Raw genomic sequence first — 15851 nt, forward strand, 5'->3', positions numbered from 1 at the left:
GCTTGTTCTTGAGTTTAGGTTCCAATCCTTTATCTTGAGGGGGATTACCTCCTATTTATACTTGAGGCTGCTTGGAGGTAGATAGGCTTCAACAGTCCGAATGCAGTCCGTACGTGGAGAGGGCAGCCATCCAAGGCTGCCAAGTGACTCCACACCATTGGTCCCGGAAAGCCCGCAAAGCACTGCTCTGCGTGTGCGCTGATTGGAAACGCCCTGTGCGCCGCCGCCCAATGCGTGTCAACCTCCTATTGGACTAGACCACGAGCGCCTACATCAGTTTCTTATGCCAATAAAACTCCAATGCTGTACAGGTATTCATCCTACACCATTCATCCTTTGTTTCGTCTACTTCCTTGCACCATTCATCCTATGTTATTATTCTTCTTTGTCTTTGAAAAGAGAAAAGAGAAAAGAGAAGATAAAGCCTGCACCAACTTATTCTTCATGGACTTGGACGATCACAGCTTCATGATGACAATGGAACTCAACAATGCCAAGCCACTCAATATGTTGGCCAATGATCAAGAGTATTGTCAACATCATCAACAAAAGTGTGAATGTCGAATGCTTCAACTCTTTTGAGGATGATTTGGATAACACCAACATCAATTGAACAAAAGAATCATCTCTTCTAAAGAATCTGGCACTGTTAGGTTATATACATATGTATATAATGTCACCGCTCTTTGGTCAAAGAGAATAGTAATCTATGCCGTAGATGTTTTTATACATCCATTGAACAAGTGAAGCAATTCCTAAGCAAATAATGTTCTTTCCCTAGTTTTGAATGTAGTATGTTGGACAGTTGCTTATTTTCCTTGTGATTGTAGGTTTTTGAAACAATTGATCCCAAGATTCTTCTTAAAATTTTGTGGTGTTGTATTAAGTTGATTATTCCAAAAAGCTCTGCCTTTCATTTGTTAAGTCCACTTTTGTGCTTTGATTGCATTTTACTTGTTTGTTCTATTGTTTAGATGAATACAAGGGTTAATTTGAATTCAAATATAGCAAAAATGTTTTGTTTTTATGAGTAAAATAGTAAAATTCAATCATTTTAAGATGTTGTTGAAGAATTGTTCCAACACAAACAATATTATCTTTTTCGATCTCTAAAAAGCAAAACAGCATCCATGCTGATTTTCTGACTTCATACCTAAATAATAGCTTTCTCACTTTTTTGATTTCAGGGTTATCAAACACCACTTAGATTGTTCTGCATGTTTTGTTATTATCTTTTTTTCAATGCCTTGAAAATCAAACCCCCTATCTTCATCCATTAATCGAATGATTAAATTCATCATATTACCCCTTTGCTTATTTCCCAAAATGACAGAATATACTAACACAACAACCCATAATTGTATATAGAAATTACAATAAAATTCCACCATTTAACCACTTATCTATACCACTTATAAAAGAGTGAATGTCCCTTCATTTTGGAATTTTCATGGGATGTTTTCTATCCCTTTTGTCTAAACATACAATGGGCATAAAGAGGGCATATATGTCCTTTATTCTCATTTTAGAAACTGCATGCCCACTTATAACTGTCTAGAAACTGTCCAGAAACTACCCACTTATAATTGTTCAAAAACAGTCCATGAATTATAAATAGTTTTGTCTTAGAGATATTGCCACATGCAAATGCAAGTAAATATTTACTAGTGTTATAAAAGGAATTTATGAAATCTGCCATTGTCAATTTCTCTCTCCTTTTACCTCTCTGACCGTATGATTGGTACCTCCATCAAATGCCATTGATGTCAAATCATTTTGGTCTTACCATTTAAACCCAAATTTGAATATTTAATCAATAAATTAGGTTGTTTGAGCCATATATTACGAGTATCAAATACTAATTAATGGTGTTAATGATTTTCCCTATCACTTCTCAAAATAAAATTTTAATTAAAAAATGTGTATATTTATTTTTGAATAGTGACGCATGTGGGCTATACTATGGATATAGAAGGAAACACACCAAAAAAAAAGCACAAAGAAAACCAAGCCTACAATACAACCTAAGGATCAAACTGCATATCTAACAAACCCAACACACAACTAAATAAACCAAACACAATAAAACAATAGAAAACAAGGAAGACTAAAAGGTCCCGCTTAAGAAGCCAGTCTAGAGCCTAAAACCAACATATAACAAAGCTCAATATGCTCTTTCTTGCAAACTCATGCACAACTCGATTTCCATCCCTACCAATATAGCTAAAAGAAATATCGCCATGCAAAATAGTATAGATTGAAGGGATGAGAGATCCATCCTATGGACGTCCAAAGATTGCGGAATAAGGGGCGAATTTCAAAAAAATTTATCTCTCCCTTCAACTGGGAATCGTATTCCCTATTTAGAAAATCATATTTTCAAGGATCAATCTTGAACCATAAACTGAACCAGATCTGAACCAAAAGGAGTGGGAGAGGATTATACCTGATATGGAGAAATACTATCTCCCAATGGAGGTGTTCACGCCCAAGGAAGGATCCAAAATCTGCTCCCACTAAAGATGGCGCAGTGAAGGATGGAGCAGAATCAACAACATTCTTCAAAAGAACTTGACCCTTCGCAAGAATCAACTGGACGGCTTGTGAGTACAGCTCCAACCAATCTTTTCCCAAAAGATTGAGATCAAGATCAAATCTTGATTGCTCCCAAAAACTGGAGATCGAACTGAAGGAATGGCAATGGCAGGAAGGTGGCGGCAGGAGAGAATTCGCAGTATGCAGGAAATCTCTCAATCTCTCTTTCTTTAAGAGAAGAATGTTGTTGATTATATAGAAGGCTGCCGCCCCATTCCCCTTTTATAATCTCAAAGGGATCAGCTCCTAATCAGATTAGGAGTTGCTAATCCAAATCATATTTGGGTTAGAAGTCCCTTAGTGATAAGGGATAATCCTTATCTCATCTGCAGATCAGATCAGGTTGTTGATTATATAGAAGGCTGCCGCCCCATTCCCCTTTTATAATCTCAAAGGGATCAGCTCCTAATCAGATTAGGAGTTGCTAATCCAAATCATATTTGGGTTAGAAGTCCCTTAGTGATAAGGGATAATCCTTATCTCATCTACAGATCAGATCAGCTATCTCCTAATATAATTAGGAGGTTTCTAGATCTAAATCTCATTTAGATTTTGGACTCTCTGAGTAGATAGGGTCTAAGCCCAATCCTTTTAGCTGACCCACTTCAGAATTCGCCCCCTTTAAATGACTGATCAAATCAGCCCAGTTCGAAATGGGCTTAAGGCCCATTTAAGGTTATGTACTCAAAAAGCCTTCCAAACTGCTGCCCAGTTGGGTTTCCTTGTATGGCGTGGGACCCAAGCATTGATCTACACATCAGCCACATGGGTTCAGCCCAGCCTTTGTTACAAGGCCTGGCCGAATGCACTGCTGAAGACAGTGTACCCCCTGAAACCCATCAAATGGGCTCTATGGGCCCAACACTTACACTAAGTGGTCCCTGGGCCAAGCCACCTTGTAACACCCAGGGACTGTGGGCAGATGCAAGATTAGCCCATCAGGTGTTATCCTCAATGGTATTACACTTAACCTCTCAGCCCATAATGATCATACACTGCCCGACAAGAGATGACCTCTCCCTCGGCTGCAAGGAACAGTGTTGCACTCTCCACTCATATGGATCCTGGGAATTAAAACCTTCTTGCAAACATTTTAGAAACCATAATATATATACTTTTATATCTTATATAAAATATATTTTGTAAAACAAATCTCAACGGTTGAAATCAGCTACCGGCAGTCTTGGTTTCCATCAGTGAGAGTGCATCCCCGATCATTACCTTTGTCCGACAAAGGGGTTGATCCTGTCACTATGATCACCCACTCAGATGAATTCTCGGACTGTCCCAACATACCCAGGTTTTGACCCCCGCTAAGGATCTCACTGATTGATACATCAAAGATAGCCCAATCCGACACCTAGTGCAGTATTAATCGAGTCTAGGGGTCGGGTGTAACTTTCCAGTTTTGCCCATCAATCTCCAAGGTCCAGGGCAATACTGGAAATCTGGTCCAATTCAAAGATTCAATTAATCCTACACTGTATGTGCCTAGGGTCTCACCCTAGCAGCTGAGACAGGCCACCCCAACCGACTTGGTGGCACCACAGTGTCAGCTTTGTCAGGATAGGTCTCCCCAGACCGACCCACTGGCTGTGAACATTCTAAACTAACACGAGTCTCATTAAGTGTCCAGTTTAAGGGTATTACACAGAAACATACCAAGGGAACATGAATCAAATATGCACCTGTATTCATTTACAATAAACTCATAAAGTACATCGTTCTGATTGAAGCTAAGGGCATACAAAACTGTCTAACATAGATATCATTTAGCAACGGCCAAACTAAAGGACTTGCATCGAAAGATTTAGGGTCTATTTGTTTGCTATGAAGTTTGACATCTAGAAGTGCAATAATTACATTAAGAGGTATATTGGTATTGGTGAACTTTTCTTTCCTCTGAACTTTGAATGCAAAAAATGTTGTTCTGAATTCTGAGTTCTAAATTCTGAAAATTATCAAATATCTATTTTGACCCCATATATGAGAGTTTTTGTTTGTCTTTTTGGAGTATCATTGGAAAGCAAAAAGTTGTATGATTGCACTTTAAGAGATAAAAGATAAGAGGAAACGAACACCATTTTTCTCTTAAAGTTAAAAGATTCTTCTTAAGAGATAAGAGTTAAGAGGAAACGAACAAGCCCTTAGTCTAGATGGCACTAATAGTCTAATAGCATTTTTTTTGTATCATTTCTGTCATGTTTGTGCCTTGAATTCTTTGTGGAAACCCACTTCATGAATCCGCTCCAAATTAATTTGAGAAAAACTCGAAGGCAAAATTTCATAGTGGTTTTGTGGTGAATGTGTTGGATGCCCCCGCGACAGCATGGGCCCAATCCATATTCATCTTATAGGTCCGAACCGAATACAAAGAGTTATGTATTTCGGGGGTTTTCTCTCTTGTAAATAGAAACTTTGTCTTGTGAGAGAGGAGTGAGACATTGGGTGTATTTGGGGCTTAGGGTTTTTTTGTGAGGGCACAACTTTTTATTTCTTCTCCATTGACAACTTCATAGTGGATTTATGTTCCTTCTTCACCCGTAGACATAGGCTATAAGACGAACCACATAAATATGTGTGTTTTTGTGCTTCTTTCTCTTTATCTCTAATTTTACATTTAGTTTGGGTGCCATAAGAATCTATTTTCTTGGGTTTTTCCACAATTAACTTTTAAAATCCCAACTCCTTTGCCAAAACACAACAATCCCTAATTGCAAAAATTCAGCATATCAGTTGATGGGGCATTGCAATGACCATTTTTACTACCAAAAAAAAAAAAATCATTACAATCCCTGAACGCTATACCAAAACCACCCACCCATTCGAAATAAATTTGCCATCAACATTTGCTTTAGCAACACTAGCTTTAGGTTGATCCCAAAAAGATACAATGGAGCTACCATTGGTCCCCCAAATAGATTTTTCCAGTTCTGGTTGGGAATCTATCTTGATCACTTCATCATCCTATCATCCATAATGATAGAGAACCACGGATTAGGACTAACATGGTGGAAAATATATTAATTTCTTGCTTTCCATATACACTACAACAAACTTGCCATATAATCTAATACAAAAGATTCATGCACAGAAGTAGGAGTTGAACTAATTTCGAACTAAGCCCTCCACTAGTCCTTAAAATTCACATTTTGATTAGACATGTTCATAGGTCAAACTGAGCTCTATCTCTTTATAAACAAAAAATCACTAGTCTCGAGCCCAAGCCCGACCCAACCATCGGGCCTAGATCTTGAGCCCAAGCCCTACCCTATACAAAGCCTGAGCCTCAAGCCTGATTTTGATAGGTATTTTATAATATATTAATTATATATTATTAATAATATATTACATATTATATAATATTCTATATATTTATATAATACTTTTTTCTATTAATTTTACTATTATATAATATATTTTATATTATTAACATATATTATATTTCTATTATATATAATATTATTGAATCGGGCTCAGGCTCAAGCCAGGCTTATTTGGGAAAGACTTGAGCCTAGATTGAAAAAGTAGTCAGGCCTGATTTTTAGAGCTTGAGCCTGCAAGCTTAAAACTTTGTTCAAGCCCACTTTAAGAGCCAGCCTATTGGGCTACCCGACCCATGAATAGGTATAATTTTTATCTAATGAATTAGAATTCAAACCCAGAGACTACCAAACCAGGATGCATGAGCATGGTCACAAAATAATAAGGCATGGGTAATAGATTCAGAATCCTTTTCACAAATTGAGCAAATATTATTCACATCCATACCTATCTTTGCTAAATTTTCTTTTATTGCAATATGATTTAAACAACATTTCCAAGTAAAATTTCTAATTTTTAGGGGAACTTTTAGAGACAGGATTTTCTTCAATGCATTTTTCCATATTTAATTGGGGAGAATCCAAATATAATTGAAAAGATAGCTTTAAGCTATAGTGTAGGCATATTTAACCAAGAATCTACCTTTGGAATCTGACAAACAAATTAATCTATCCATTCCTCCTACATGGTGAAGCTCAATATTACAAATGCCATGCATAATCTCTTGGCTAGAAGGCTTAACTTTCCTCTATCCCATGCCCTAAACTCTAGATCTATCAAATCCTTCCCCCACTTGACTACATTGGGATTGATACGACTGTTAGATAGTGTATGTCGTTAGCTTCAATTAGATTGATGTATATAGACATTTCAGTATGATTAGTGTAAGTACATTATTATTTTATGTTTAATTGGTGTGTTTCTGTGAATTACTCCTTAAACGGAACACTTAAGAGGAGACTTGTGCTAGTTTAGAATTTTCTTAGCCATTAGATAGACTTAGGAAGTTTATCCTAATAAGGCTGACACTAATGTACTATCAAATTGTTGGAGCAGCTTATCTTAGTTGCTAGGGTTTGACCCCAAGAATAGTCAATGGGTGTTCAGAATAAACATTAAATCTGGACCAATTTCCAGCTATGCCCTATACCTTGGAGAGAGATGGGAAAAATTGGTAAGTTATACTTAACCCCATAATTTATTATAATATTATATTAAGTTTTAGACAAAACTGCTTTTGATATGCCAATTAGTGTGATTCATTAAGGGTCAAATAATTGGGCATGTTGGAGTAGTTTGGAAAATTACCTGAGTGGGTGATCATAGTGATAGGATCAACCCCTTTGTCAATCAAAGTAAATATTAGGGTTTACACTATCTCTGATGAAAACCTAAACTATCAGCATTGGATTTCAACTATATATGAAATCTAATTTACAAAATGTATCTATATGTTATATTATTATTTTATGAAAAAGTTTGCAAAAGGTTTTTCTAGATACATAGTGTCCGCTCAGACCCTCAGAGAACATCAAACACTAAAATAACACCATTTGGTTTAATGCGAATAGCCTATAGTCAACTTTCCTATTGCGATGAACCCGCAATGCACTACAGGTTTTGCGATGAACTCATAGAGTGCATCGTAGAACCGCAATAAACCCACGGTTCACTGTACGCCTATGATCCCATTCGTGACCCGAGCCAAGAGAAACCCAGGCTGAGCCCATGGCGAGGCCCGTGCGTGCCCAAATCCGTGATGAACCCATAGCCCATCAAAAGACGTAGAGGAACACCACGTAGGGTTAAAAAGATATCGCCCGCTAAGATAGGTAGTAGAACACATGAGCAATGAGGGATCTTGAGGGGAAGGAAAGCCGATCCTCAAAAGGATACTCATGAGACATGTGGTAAAACCCTAGTGGTGCACTTAATGATTGGCAACAAATTCAATATTCCCTTTCCCAATAAGAGACATGCACCTTTATCTCCTACCTTTTAGGATCTTAGGATCTCCCCCATAAATAGATATCCTCTCCGTATTGAAATTCACTCAGCACTTGTTATTCAGCATCGAGCACTCAAGCACCCTTAACCTAAGAACTAATCTCCCTACTTTTTGGCCTATCTCTGTCTTTCAAAGAGACCATCCCTCATCCAAGCTTGACCCTACCTATAGTAGAACTGAGACTGAGATGCTCACACAAATACATCCAAAGAAAGGGGGCGCATATGTAACTAATACGGTGCTTGCAACTGGGATCCATCATCTAGTGAATAGTGTCATCCATCTGCTCATATAAGTACCCCAGAAACATAGAAGCCAGAGGTAGCTAATGACCACTGGCAGCCAACATGACAAGAGGGACCAGCACCTCCATAATCCGCAGACCAGGGAAAAGAAACTGCGAAGCCACATATAGAATGTAGGCGGCAAGGTGGCATTGGCTATCTGCCCCACGCACCATAATCCAGCCAGTGTTCCATAAGAAACTGTTCATAAAGTCCCATAAGATCATGTGGGATAGACTCGATATGCTGGAAGTGTTGAGCGGACATAGAGCCCCCAACGGGCAATGCCAACAACGACGCCACATCCTCCACTATAACCATAAACTCCTCGAATGCGCCAATGAACATATGAGTTCGGCAGCACTAGTGCTCTAAGAGGGGTTTCACATACTTCACACCTCCCCGACCACTCAGCCCAATATAGCAATCCACGAAGTGAAAAAGACTGGCATCTTGTAGCATCCTACTGTACATAGGGCTTTCCAGAATGAACTGTGTCCAGGCACTGTAGTTGTTTGGGGACTTTGAGGTGTCAGTCCTAGGCTCTTGGCACTTGTAGGACACCGATCAATCTGATTGGCCTAGAGACACATTAACTCGGTGCCCTTGATGACATCGAATGAACCACCTTTGCCTCTATAAATTGGCATTGGGGGCTAGAAACCCTTTCCCCCATCAACCACCGCAGCCACCTCCCTCTCCAATAAAAGTTTCGTTGTATCGACTTCACTAACAAAGTCAGGGAAGGGACATTTAACCTTCTTCTCTACCTTCTTCCTAGTCTTTTTCTCTGCCCTTTGTTGATGGGGAGCCATTACAGGAACATAAAAGAATAAAGAAAGCGCTGAGATGAAATTGAAAATACACCTAGAGCAACAAAGACACGAATGCAAGGGTAACCAGAATATAGACCCAATGCTTTGCGCCCTACACAACCTTTATAGGCAGCCGTCACAAATTCGAAATGCCAAACGATGTTGAAGAAGATGAACAGATGCCAATACAGGACCCAAAATTATACTTAGCAAAAAGTAGCCCATGGTAATTTACATAAACACCCTCATAAGGGTGGGATTGAATGACACATTAATTCAAAAGAGGTGCCACATCAGCAACCGCCACCACATAAATATCGGATATCAAAATAATCCCACACGAGCAAACAATCTACATTTATTATAGAATGACTAGTAAAGAGCCCCTCATAATGGCCGACACGTGGCCCCCTCTAAAAGGCTCCCCTGATCCCCATCAACCACAAAATACCGATACACCGCCAAATCACCCATCATTGACAAGCAACAAGCACCGAAGAGTCCATCACACCATCACACAGGGGGGCTCTGCCCCTACCAAGCCATTAATGACGTCACCCCCTGCCAACCCCCTTTTTCTCGACAATAGTAATCAAAGAGGGGCTGATGGTGACACCGATATTCCTCCTCCAACAGCCAGGGGGGCTAAAACTCACAAATTGAACGCAAGTTTGTTCCATGGCGGAAAGGAAACAGACGACAAAGATGACTCCCAGTGTCTTTCGCCAATTCCCTTCCCGTCAATGGTCAGGGGGGTTGAAACACACAAATAGAGCACATCATTGACCATTGATAGGAAGAAAATTACCAAAAGACAAGGGGCTAAGCCCGGGAATGTAAGAAACTACCACCATGAACACAAGGTATACAAGATCTATACAAAGCTATAAAATAGGGAAAATCCCCAGACCCAACGCACACAAGCGAACCCACTATAAAACCCGAAAATGAGAAGGCAAAGTGCTTATCGATAAGCTCCCACTTACCGATAACCAGGGGGCTAATGTAGATACGTAGTGTCCACTCAGACCCTCAGTTAACATCAAACACTAGATTAACACCACGAGATTGCATGCGAATAGCCTACAATAAACTTTCCTGTTGTGATGAACCCACAACACACCATAGGTTTTGTGATGAACTCCTAGAGTGCATTGCAGAACTGCGATAAACCCGCAATTCACCGCACTCCTACGAGCCCTTTCGCAACCCGAGCCAAGAGAAAGCCGGGCTGAGCCCATGGCAAGGCCCGCGCATGCCCAAATCCATGATAAACCCACAGCCCATCAAAAGACATGGCGGAATACCATGTAGGGTTAACAAGATACTACCCGCTGGGCAGTGATGTCAGTAAATGCCACATCAATTAAATAAAGAGCATGATAGGTAGAAGCACACATGAGCAATGAGGGATCTTGAGGGAAAGGAAAGCCGATCCTTAGAAGGATCCTCATGAGACACGTGGCGAAACCCCAGTGGTGCACTTAATGATTGACAATAAATTCAATATTCCCTTTCCCAATAAAAGACAAGCACCTTTATCTCCTACCTTTTAGGATCTCGAGATCTCCCTCATAAATAGAGATCCTCTCCGTAATGAAATTCACTCAGCATTTGTTATTCAGCATCGAACACTCGAGCACCCATTGGCTTCTACTCCTAGCACCCTTAACCCGAGAGCCAATCTCCCTATTTTCCGGCCTTTCTCTGTCTTTCAAGGAAACCATCTCCCATCCAAGCCTTAACCTACCTATAGTTTTAATCTCGGGATCCATTTTCATTTTGCAATTAGAAGAGAGGTCATTCCCTATGAGTAGTGTTTTGATGATTATGGGCTAAAGGGTTAGGTGCAAGAGACCATTACAAGGTTGATTGCCTTATGGGATTCATCTTATATAAGTCCAGTATCCCTGGGTCTTCATAAGGTGGTTGAATACATGGATAATTTATGTTTAAATGTTGGGCCCAAACTGAGCCCAAACCAATTGGGTTAGGGGTTCACTATTTTTAGCCTACCCCTTTCTAGGAATATGGTCAATGCCATATGGACTTTATGTGAGACCTTTGTCGGTCCCATGCCACAAAATATTCAGACCTAAAGTGGCCATGCAATGCCTTGGGACATAATCCATTAAAGGAAATTGGCATTATGCCCATTATTAATAAGATTAATTAAGTGGTCATATGACAAGTTAAGTTGTCATGTGTCATGGGTTGAATATGGATATGAATGTGAGTATGGGGCACCTATTTCTTTTAAAGAAAATAAGGTTTATCTAAACATGGATGAGTCCTGATCCAAATCTGATTTGGATCAACTCCTAATAGAATTAGGAGAGTACTTTATATAAGAGATGAGAAGGATGGGGTAAATCCATCCAATTCTCCACACTATCTTGCACCTTTTCTCTCTCCCCTTGCACCCCAAAACCCTAGTTCGAACAAGACACTATAGGAGCTAATTCTCTTTAGTTATTAGCTGAGTTTTTGGAAAAAAACATTAGTCACATCAAGGTTCACATAGCTTCATCGATCCAAGAATGTTGGAGTTTGGTTTTGTTGAAACTGCATTATTGAATCGACTTCACACACATTGTTATGCCATCTTTAGCAGGAAGCTGATCTAGGTCTAATGTTGGGTGTGAACTATTGCTCTAAGAGTTTCTTTTGAAGGCTTTGTACAAATTTTCAAATTACTAGGAAATTGTTTCCCGAGTTGGGTTGTAAATTTTTTATAATTTGGCTAGCCACTAGATCTGGTTCATCCATGTTAAATTTGATCTCCAACCTAACCAACAACAAGGACTAAAAGGCTTGCAATTTATAATTCCTATTAGCTACAGGCCATCCATATGCTAATGTTCTCACAGTTTGCAATTTCCCAACAAGCTCCCTCCCTTAGCACATCCCTACTAGCTAAAAGGCTTTTAAAACCCCATGAGCACCACTTGGGAACACCCATAGACCATAAGTTTTTCTTTAACAAGTATCATCCTTTAAATATTTGAGTCCACAAGCAACTTTTATTCATACAAAATATTCAAGCTAGCAAGGCTTTATTGAAAGCTTGAGGATCCCTTAATTCGATCTTAAGCCCTTGTTGAGTTTGTTTTTGGCATGTTTTTGACATAGCTTTCCACTTCCTCTAAACCAACCTTGAGCAAAAAATTCTTATTTTTTGTAATCCTCACACTCGGACAGGTTTTATCTCCAGACTTATCTTCCTTCCAAATCACCTTGTTTAATTAAATCTCCAATGTAGACTCACAGGTCATGAATACTGCTAGCCCAGCTTTGCCATTTTTCCAAAAAATTATCCCTTTTTTCTTATTGTGTTCCCCATACATAAAAGAACACACCTAAGGATCTTTTTCTTCCTTCGATATAACTGTTTGGATTACTCTCTCATTTGTTGGCGTGATTCTTAACTTTGTTTCAGGCAACCAAAAAACAACTAGACCTCCAAATAACCCAACAGAATCTGCACTCCAACAGTCCCACCTCCTCAAGCACTTAAGCTTCTGTTTACAGACCAGCATGGAGCATTTTGTTTCAATAAAAAATATGATATCAAGCTTTAGATCTTTGACTTTGATGGCTCTTTTTAAAGCTCAAACTATCAAGGGAGAGCCTAACCTTTGACAATTCCAAAAAAATGAAGATTATCGTTGTGACTGTGGGGGCTGATTTTGGGCCAACATCCATTTTAGCATATCACAATCATATAAAATTCTAACAGCCATGCAGGGTCTTGAATTAATAATAAATTCACCATAATAGTCCTCCCTAATCCAGTATATAGAAAATTTTTCTTTAACTTTTGTAACTTTTATGCCATCTTTTCTTTTCATTTTTCTTGATTTGCTTCTAACTTCTTTTAGGACCAGACAGTTCTTTCCTTTTCCTAATCCAAAAAATAGTTCTTTATTCTTGTTTTTTTAAATAATTTTGTGTACTTTTTGTCCCACCATAATTGTTCTTTAAAACCTCTTTCATCTTTTCCTTTTTTAAGGTATTTTCTACACTGCAATTTGAATCACAATTGATAGACTTAGAAGAGCAATAACATAAGAGATCATTGCAACTATATATAGGAAAATGTAAAACAATTGGAACCTTGCTTACCTTTGTAACGCTCAAATCAATGTCCTCCTTACTGAAAATTTGTTGACCTTCTCTACAACCAACATCAATCTCCATTGGATATTGCATCCGTTGGAAGGTTCACACTCTTGGGTTGCCATATCCATTCTTCCATCCCGATATGTTGTGTCTGCCACTCTTTTTTCCTTTTGATCCCCATTAGAGTTAAAACATACCTCTTGTAGTTCGACTGGTGTATTTTGAACACAAACCAGATCCATGAACCCAATTGGCTCATCTATATTGGTCTACCTGCTAAGCTTCAACTTTTTTCTCACTCTTCAACTTGCTATTTCCCTTTTGGTCTCACTAGTATATCTCCCACTCCTTTTCTTTTAGTCACTTCCCATACTCATAACCCTATAAATTATTTCCTCCTTTTTCCTTTACTACCTCTTTTTCCACCTTATCTAGAAGAGTAATCATATTTTCCCTTTCTTGGTACCACACTTCCCTAGCGATTAACCCGCCTTCAAGGTTTTTCAATGTTGGGTCAAAAAAATTTATTAGAGCATTTAACTTTCCATCCCTTGAACTACCCCCAACACTCAATGGAACCTTTCCACTATTTCTTGGTGTATCAAAGGCACCTTCTCTCATTAATCAACAGTTTTTGAGTTGGATAGATGCATTTACCGAATCCCTTACCTTGATTACTTAAGATGCACCCATAGAGGTAAAGAGATTTGTATTTTAAGTAAATCTTTCTATAAAATCACTTCATAGTACGTTGTAGGTTACTAGCGATAATATTTATCACTTTTCTCTAAAATTACAATTGTACCTAAAAATGCCAAGAAGGTCCCTTGACTATTTTCTATACTTACACCTTTTACCACCCTTTCTAAGTTGTAGTGGGGTCTCTCACCAACCCCACCTAAAGGTTTTAATCGAGCAACTAGTTGCAACGTCTACCTACTCTTAAGCTCACCCATCCAATTGTCTTCTACCTCATGCCCAAGAGCATCTCACCTTTCTCTTCCTCCCTATCTCCCTTTCTACCTCTCTCCCTCTATCTCACTCGTCTTGCATGCTTCACTCTCTCTTTCTCTCTCTCTCTCTCTTGCTCCCTTCCTTTGTTTAAAACTGTATTTATCTATTTTCTAACCATATCCTAGAAGATTTTGTAAGAAAGTATGTTGGTGTTTGTGTACTGGTTTTTACCATTTTTAGAATGGGTGGTGTAATAACTTGATTGTAGTTCATACCTTTTTCTTTATATTTAGAATGGGTAGTATACACACACACTGAAGGGATGAGAGATCCATCATATGGATGGCCGAACCCTGCAGGATAAGGTAGGGCAAAATTTCAAAAATTTCTCTCTCCCATATGGGAATCACATTCCCAGTATTTAGAAAAACTGCATTTTTCAAAGATCAATCTTGAACCAAGAACCGAACCAGATCTAAACCAAAATAGTAGGAGAGGGATATACCTGATACGAAGAAATAATATCTTCCAATGGAGGTGTTCACGCCCAAGGAAGGATCCAAAGACTGCTCTCATTGAAAATGACACAGTGCAGGATGGAGCAGAATTAGCAGTGTTCTTCCAAATAACCAAATCCTTCACCTGGAATTCGTTGGAGGGTAGGTGAGCACGACTCCCAATCAGTTTTTCTCCAAAACTGATATCAAGAGCGCTTCTTGATCACTCCTACAACAATGGAGATCGAACTGGCTGTGGCGGCAACTGGAGGAAAATGCAGGGAGAAGATGGCGTAGTCACACTATTGCTGTCTTCTTTCTAGGTGCTCTGAGATATGATCTCTGAGATTTTTGGGATGGGCTGAATGGTTCGCCCCCTCCTCCTTTTATAGGCTTAAAGAGAGCTCCTAATCTCATTAGGAGTTTCCTAATCCAAATCTTATTTGGATAAGGAGTCCTCTTTAAGAGATAAGGATAAGTCCTTATCTTATCTGCAGATTAGATAAACTCTCTCCTAATCTCGTTAGGAGGTTTCCAGATCCAAATTCAGATCTGCACTCTCTAAGTGGATAGGGTAAGACCCTATCCTATCTGCTGATCCAATCCCAGATCCACCCCTTTTAATTAGTCCAACTAAACTAGTTCGAAATGGGCTTTAGGCCCAATAAGCTTAAGTGCTCATTAACCTTCCAAACTGTTGCCTAGTTGGGCTTCTTTGTATGGTGTGGGACCCAAACATTGATCTACACATCAGCCACATAGGTTCAGCCCAGCCTCTATTACAAGGCCTGGCTGTATTCACTGAAAAGACAGTGAACCCCCTAAAGCCCATCACATGGGCTCCTAATGGGCCCAACACTTACACTAAGTGGTCCCTGGGCCAAGCCACCTTATAAAAACCCAGAGACTGTGGGCAGATGCAAGATTAGCCCATCAGGTATTACCCTCAATGGTCTTACACTTAACCTCTCAGCCCATAATGACCAAACACTGCCCGACAAGAGAGGACCTCTCCCTCGGCTGCAAGGAATAGTTTTGCACTCTCTACTCACATGGATCCCGGGAATTAAAACTATTTGCAAACATTTTGAAACCATAATATATATGTATATCCGTATATAAATATATTTTGCAAAACAAATTTCAACGATTGAAATCGGTTGCCGGCAGTCTTGGTTTCCATCAGAGAGAGTGCATCCCCGATCATTACCTTTGTCCGACAAAGGGGCTAATCCTGTCACTATGATTACCC

The sequence above is a fragment of the Nelumbo nucifera genome, chromosome 1 (genome assembly GCF_055504915.1).
Source record: "Nelumbo nucifera cultivar China Antique chromosome 1, China Antique-T2T, whole genome shotgun sequence".
NCBI classification, from domain to species: domain Eukaryota; kingdom Viridiplantae; phylum Streptophyta; class Magnoliopsida; order Proteales; family Nelumbonaceae; genus Nelumbo; species Nelumbo nucifera.